The following is a 6,777-nucleotide window of genomic DNA, read 5'->3' on the forward strand; positions in this document are numbered from 1 at the left end:
AAATATGTGAGTGTGTGTGTGGTGTGTGAGTGAGTGTTGTGTGTGTATACATTATTCATGTGTGTGTGGTGTATCTATCAATCTGTGTAAAATATACATATATATTAAATATGTAATTATATAGATAGATAGGATAGATGATAGATAAGAGAGGACTCGAGAGAGAGATGAAGTATGTACGTACGTAAGTAGGTTCGCTGCTAACATTCTAAGCAACAAAATGCAACCTGGATTTCGTTGATCTCGTTGACACCGCTCAGTAGATCCTACACGCGGATACATAAGAAGGATCCCGACGCACGGTGCGTTTTCTTTTTTTTGTCTTGTCTTATGTTATAGTTATTGTAAAAGGAAGGGGATATCCTCCCATTCCTCCGATGGAACCTTTTTGTCTTTAATTTCTTTTTTGGTTGTGTCAAAATGGGTCGGGTATTGTGCTTCTTAGAAGAGGAGGTTTGAGATATTAGATTCCCTTAAGATTAATGGCACTTGTGGTTATGATTAGAAATGAACGTTCATTATAGATTACAACGGTTTTTTTTATTTTTTTTTTGCTTGTTTGAGCTGCCATGAACCGCCCGGCTTCCTAATATGACCTCGCGATCTTGTTTTTATTTCTCCCTCTCTCTTCTATCTATCTCTTCACTCTCTCTCTCTCTCTCTCTCTCTCTCTCTCTCTCTCTCTCTTCTCACTCACTCTCACTCTCTCTCCGTTTCTATCTATCTATTTCTCTCTCTCTATTCTCTCCTTCTCATATCTCCTACTCTCTTTCTTACTCACTCATATACCATATAGAATAGCAAAAAATATCATCATTGCTAATTACTACGACACTGGAAATTATGACAAACTAATACATATATCTATTTCTAACAACAAAGATAGGCTCTATTCTTACTAATTCATTACGTGTGCCTATCAGCCATGGATAAATCATTATGCCTAAATCGATAACATTACAGCATACTACGATGACATTTTATAAAATACTAATTTTGAGAGCTTGATTTATTGCATACTCGTACGAGGAGGAAAGATAATACAGGTCTTATATACAAGCTACTATATAGCTAGTCATCATCTTTTGCAACAGTGATAGGGGCCACCCCGGCATCGTAGGTTGTCGCTTAGTCTCTTTCTCGTTCTGTCTCTTGTCATCACTCTCTATGTCTTTCCTTCTCTCTATCTTTCTTTCTGCATCTGAATACCCTAACTCTCTGTCGCTTTCTTTCTTTCATTTTACTCACACTCTATCTCTCTATCCTCTCTCTCTTTCTCCAAACAACATCTCACTCTAAACTCATCTTCTCACTCTCACTCTCTCTCTCTCTCTTCTCCACACTCTCATTCTCTCTCTCTCTCTCTCACTCTCTCTCTCTCTCATCTCTACACACTCTACTCATCTCATCGTCACCTCTCTCTCTCTCAGCTCTTAAATACACTCTCTCCACCTCTCTTCTACTCTCTCTCTCCTCTCTCTTCTCTCTCTCTCATCGTCTTAGGATCTCTCATATTTTCTCTCTCTCTCTGTTCATCTCTCATTCTTACCTATCTCTTCTCAATCCCTCTCTCTCAATCTTTCTTCTATTTTCTCTTCTCTCTCTTACTCTCTCTCTCTCACTCTCTCTCTCTACTCTCATCTCTCTCTCATCTCTTCTCTCTCTTCTCTCTCCTCTCTCTCTCGTCTTTTTCCATCTCTCTCTCTCTCTCTTCTCTCATTCACTCTCTCTCTATACATCTCTCTCATTCTCTCTGTCTCTCTCTTCTTCTCTCTCATACTCTCTCTCTCTGTTCTTCTCTCTCTCTCTCTCTCTCTCTACTCTGCATCTCATCATCGTCTCTACTGCGTACTAGTCAGTTCTACAAGCTTTTTACGATATTACTCAAGGTAGTGTAATAATCACTTACGTTACTCATCTCTTACTCTCTCTCATCTCTACTCTCTCTTCTCTGCATATATATATATATAAATAATATATATATAAACTCATCTTACCCTATAATACTCAGTCACTCAGTGTACAGATATCTCGTATATCAAACTCTCTACTCATACTACTACTTATCTCTTATACTCACTCTCATCAATATCATACGTGATTGTGGGCTCTCAAATATCTTCATATAACTCTTACTACTCAAATTCATCAATATCATCATCAATCACACTCATTTCATCTTAGTCTACTCTCTTCTCTCATACATCTCATCCATCCCCTTCTCTAACTCAGTCTCATTCCCTTATTCTACTCTCTACTCTCTTCTCATACTCTCTTCTCCTTTCTCATCATCTACTCTACTCAGTGACTTCTCATTTCACTCATGCTCCTCTCTCCTTCTCAGCTCTCAACTTTATCTCCTCGTCATCCATCTCTCATCTCTTCAAATCTCTCTTACATCTCTCATAAATCTCATACTTCATCTCTCAATTCATCTGATTTTCTTCTCCATCACCTTCTCTTCTCATCATCATCCTACTCTCTACTCTTCTCTCTATCACCTACCCTACTTCTTCTTCTGTATCTAACTAATCATACTATCTTCTTTGTAAATAGGCTCATCAAACGTATATTGATTATATCAGCAATCCCGTCTTCCAGAGTTCAGGACTTCGAGAATTTCTGCTAGTAGAGCTTATATATCATATATATATAATATATTAAAATATATATATAAATAATATATATATATAATATATATAATATATATATTTATATATATATATATAACATATATATATATATATAATATATAGATATATGAAACACAACACACACACATATGGTATTATAACCAATTCTTTACATATCCAAGAAAAAATCAATTCCTAGCCCTAAGTATTTTAGAACATTTATCTGCAAAGACGAATTTGCATATTTCGAATTAAATCATTGAAAAATTAGAAAGAAAGCAAAAACAACACAGTCTTCTAAATTAAAAGAATCATTAGGAACATCTGTTTTGTTACTACATGCAAATACATTAACCCAGGTCATAAGGGCTGACCAGTAGATAGGTCTCTAATGCTATCTAAAGAAAGATGAAACTATCGTACAAAGACCGCCAGTACCCATTTTGGCCTCAAATACGACAGTTTCCGATAAGATAGCGGGGCTGATATAATAGTCCTTAGGTCATGCCCGAAAAATCGTCTTGCACTATCATGCCTTACAATTAGACTGTAATCAAAAGACCTAAAAGCGTTATAAAAGAATAGGTAGCGTGAAACCGTGTGCAGCTGATGGCTTACTTTGAATGAAGTACTTCATCTTGATACTCTAAATGAGATCTAAAGACCGGTTATTCTGTCAAGGCGAAGAAGGCCTATTCATTTGTATTAAGTCCTTCAGTGATGTTGCAGGTTAAGGCAAGGTCGTGGTGGGAAGATTTCTAAGGACAATACCATATCAATAGGCCTCGTATCCGGATTACAGCTTAGAGTTGCTAAGGCCTGGAATATGATACATTTAAGTTACAAGCGTCTGAACATGTTCACTTAGCACTGGGTTTATATGGATATCTCACGAAGCACAAAGGAAAACACAGGTCATTTGCATAGCTATAGGCCTGGAATTCTAACCAAAAGCTGTTAGTGAGTCCCTTCGGATGGAAAGGCGGGAGAGGCCTTTTGAGTATTCACCTTTGTGAATACTTCAGGCAGAAATAGTGAACACGAACTACTCCCTTTCAAACGCGCCGTAGATGAGCACACTATGTGTCAAGGCAGCCTATCTCAGGAGAGACATAAGGCAGGAAAGGATTCATGACCGAAATCCTTGTCACTAGCTAACAACGTTACATCAGCAAGCAGTGGACAAGGTTAGTTGTAGCCTCTTGATTATAGTGACTAAGTGCCGTCAGTGAACCTATCAAGTACTATCAGAGACCCAAAATGTGGTTAACTATTCTGCAGGCATCAATCTTTGGTACTATCCCATAGGAAGTAAAGAGTTTTGTTAAAAAGGTTTGCTATTCGCCTGTAAGTCATGGGAAGAAGTCAAGAAGAAAACGACAAAGAAGAAAGGAGCTAACTCAAAGTTTTCATAAATGAACAAACATATAAAATTAACCAGTGAGAAGGAAGGGACTCCACTGAGTCATCTTGGTTTTGTGGGCTTTCCTGATGCACTTGGACCTGCCAGTCTCAATCCGAAGGTAAGGAGGAAAATAAAGAAATTAAATGAAATGAGCCTAATAGCATTCTGTATAAACATGTGGAACACCGGTAATTCCAATATATGCTCTTACTGGAACTACTCAATGGCTTTATAATCATCATAGTCACCGACTAGCAGTATTGCGCTCCTACTTACAAGGATATCATTTCTTTCTGATCCATGTAAACTGTGTGACTCAAAGGCACAAAGCTTACTCTTTTTTGTAACAAAATTGCCTCGTCTTGAGGAGCCGGGTCATGAGATGCAGGCTTAGCTCGCAATAACAAAAAAAGTGAATTTAGCATATCAAAAATCTCGGGTGCATGAACAGAATGAACATTGAAATGATAACTATCTAGGACTCTCTTGAATTAAACTAATTCTGGCATAATTAGTTTCACCAAACAGGATCTACAAGGCTTAATATAGTTCACTTTTATGTTCTGTCCCACTTATGTGCGTTGAATTGTAATTACATAAATTAATAGGGTAACAACTTAAAAAGATCATCCAGAGAAATAAGTCATCACAAAAATCAATATTGATCCTTCAAAATTAAAATAATTCATAATTCAGTGATCTTTCATTATTTTTGTTAACCCATTAACTATCTTGTACAAAAGTCGCACGGGTAGGTACACGCCTATTTGCAGAAGCGGATATTCTAGTGGCAAGAACACACTACAGACCAGACACGCAGACCACGTCACGTATTACACATCCTCCCCGACTTGACAATCAATCGTATTATCTATTATACATACATACTAATGCCATATAATTATCTATATATATATAGATATATATCAATATATATTGTATATACTATTAGATATTCATAATATATATATATATAATATATGCATTGTATCGTCTGATATATATATATATTCATATATTATTATCACCACTTAACTATAATACACTATATATATCCATATATATACTATGTCGTGTGTGTGTGTGATGTGATTGCTTGTGTGTGTGCAGTTTGTGTGTGTTGTGGTGTAGTTTTATCTTACTCTATATATTATATATATATATATACTATAATACTCTAGTTAATATATAGCTATATATATATATATTACCATATATATACATTCTAAATATATTAAATTATAATATATATAAAATAAAATATTATATATATAAATAAATGTGGATGTTGATATAGTGATGTAGGTGATGTGATGGTGCATAGCTTGAGAGCGTGTTGTGTAAGTGTGTGTGTGTGTGTTGTAACTGTATAAATATTGAATATATATTTATATTATATATATTATATATAATGAGTGTGAGTGTATGATGTTGTGAATGTGTGAGTAGTTGCGGAGATGAATGTATTCGCTCAGTGCTTAGATGTGTCATGTGTAAATGTATAATATATTGTAATCAATATATCTAAATATATTATATATATTAATATATATATAAATATATATATATAATCTAATAAATATATGTGTGTGCTGTGTGCTTGTGTGTGTGTGTGTTAGCGTGCTGTGACAAAGTAATGTGTGTGTTTTCTTGTAAGTATAACTTATGTATATGTATATATCAATATACAGTATATATGTATTATATCTTACATACATAATAATTATACACTAACAATTATTTATGTATTTATTATATATTTATTAGCAAACTTGGTTCAATACATATATGTACTCTGATATATATATACACATATATACATATACAACAGCGTAATCATATATGTATATCATATATACTATTCCATATACTACTATAATATATACTATCCACTAGATATATATCATTAGATATATATATAACTACTACATGTGTTTTGTGTATATATTATTACCTACTAATTCTTTATATATATATATATATATATATATATATACATATATATATATATATAACGCATTTATCGAGAGAGGAAAGAGGAGTTAAAAGAGAGAGGAAGGCAGAGACAAAAATAGGTCGATGTACTAATCACAGATATAACAGGGGTAGATGGTTATAATGGTAGATCATAGTATAGATTATCAGATATAGACGAGAGGTAATAATACACAAGTTAAGATAAATAATAGATTTCTGCGGGGATAAGGGGTACAGATGAAAGAAATGAGTATAAAACAATATTGAAAATAACAAATGAAAAAAGATTATGCGTTCCCTGAAAACACTAGTGTTGGATGTCCTGCTAATCTATCAATACTCGTCAGCGGTGCAAAAATTTTTAATAACGTATATGATGATCTAACAACCAAAAAAAAACGATACAATATATATTGGGACATCATTCCCCGGCAAGCATTATTAAGTTGCGATTATATTTGTGACTATATTCATACACTGAACAATTGATTTGCGGCTCATAGTTGGTGCATATATATTTCCAAGGTTATATTTACTTGCTGGATAACTGGTGATGTCGCAGTGCGGAAGACTCAGATGAAGGGGCCGAATACGAACACAACCTACAACAACACACGCGCGCAGAACATATGTCATTAACGCACACACAGAACGTTATTTTATGGACTATACCGAATATATGTATCTAAAATGAGCCAGCATAACAATTAAAAGTTTGTAAGTAGAGTTTACACACATATTCACACAAAAAACAGAAACTAA

Source organism: Penaeus japonicus, unplaced genomic scaffold (assembly GCF_977035675.1).
Source record: "Penaeus japonicus unplaced genomic scaffold, GWHDUDI00000001_assembly GWHDUDI00000029, whole genome shotgun sequence".
Classification (NCBI taxonomy): domain Eukaryota; kingdom Metazoa; phylum Arthropoda; class Malacostraca; order Decapoda; family Penaeidae; genus Penaeus; species Penaeus japonicus.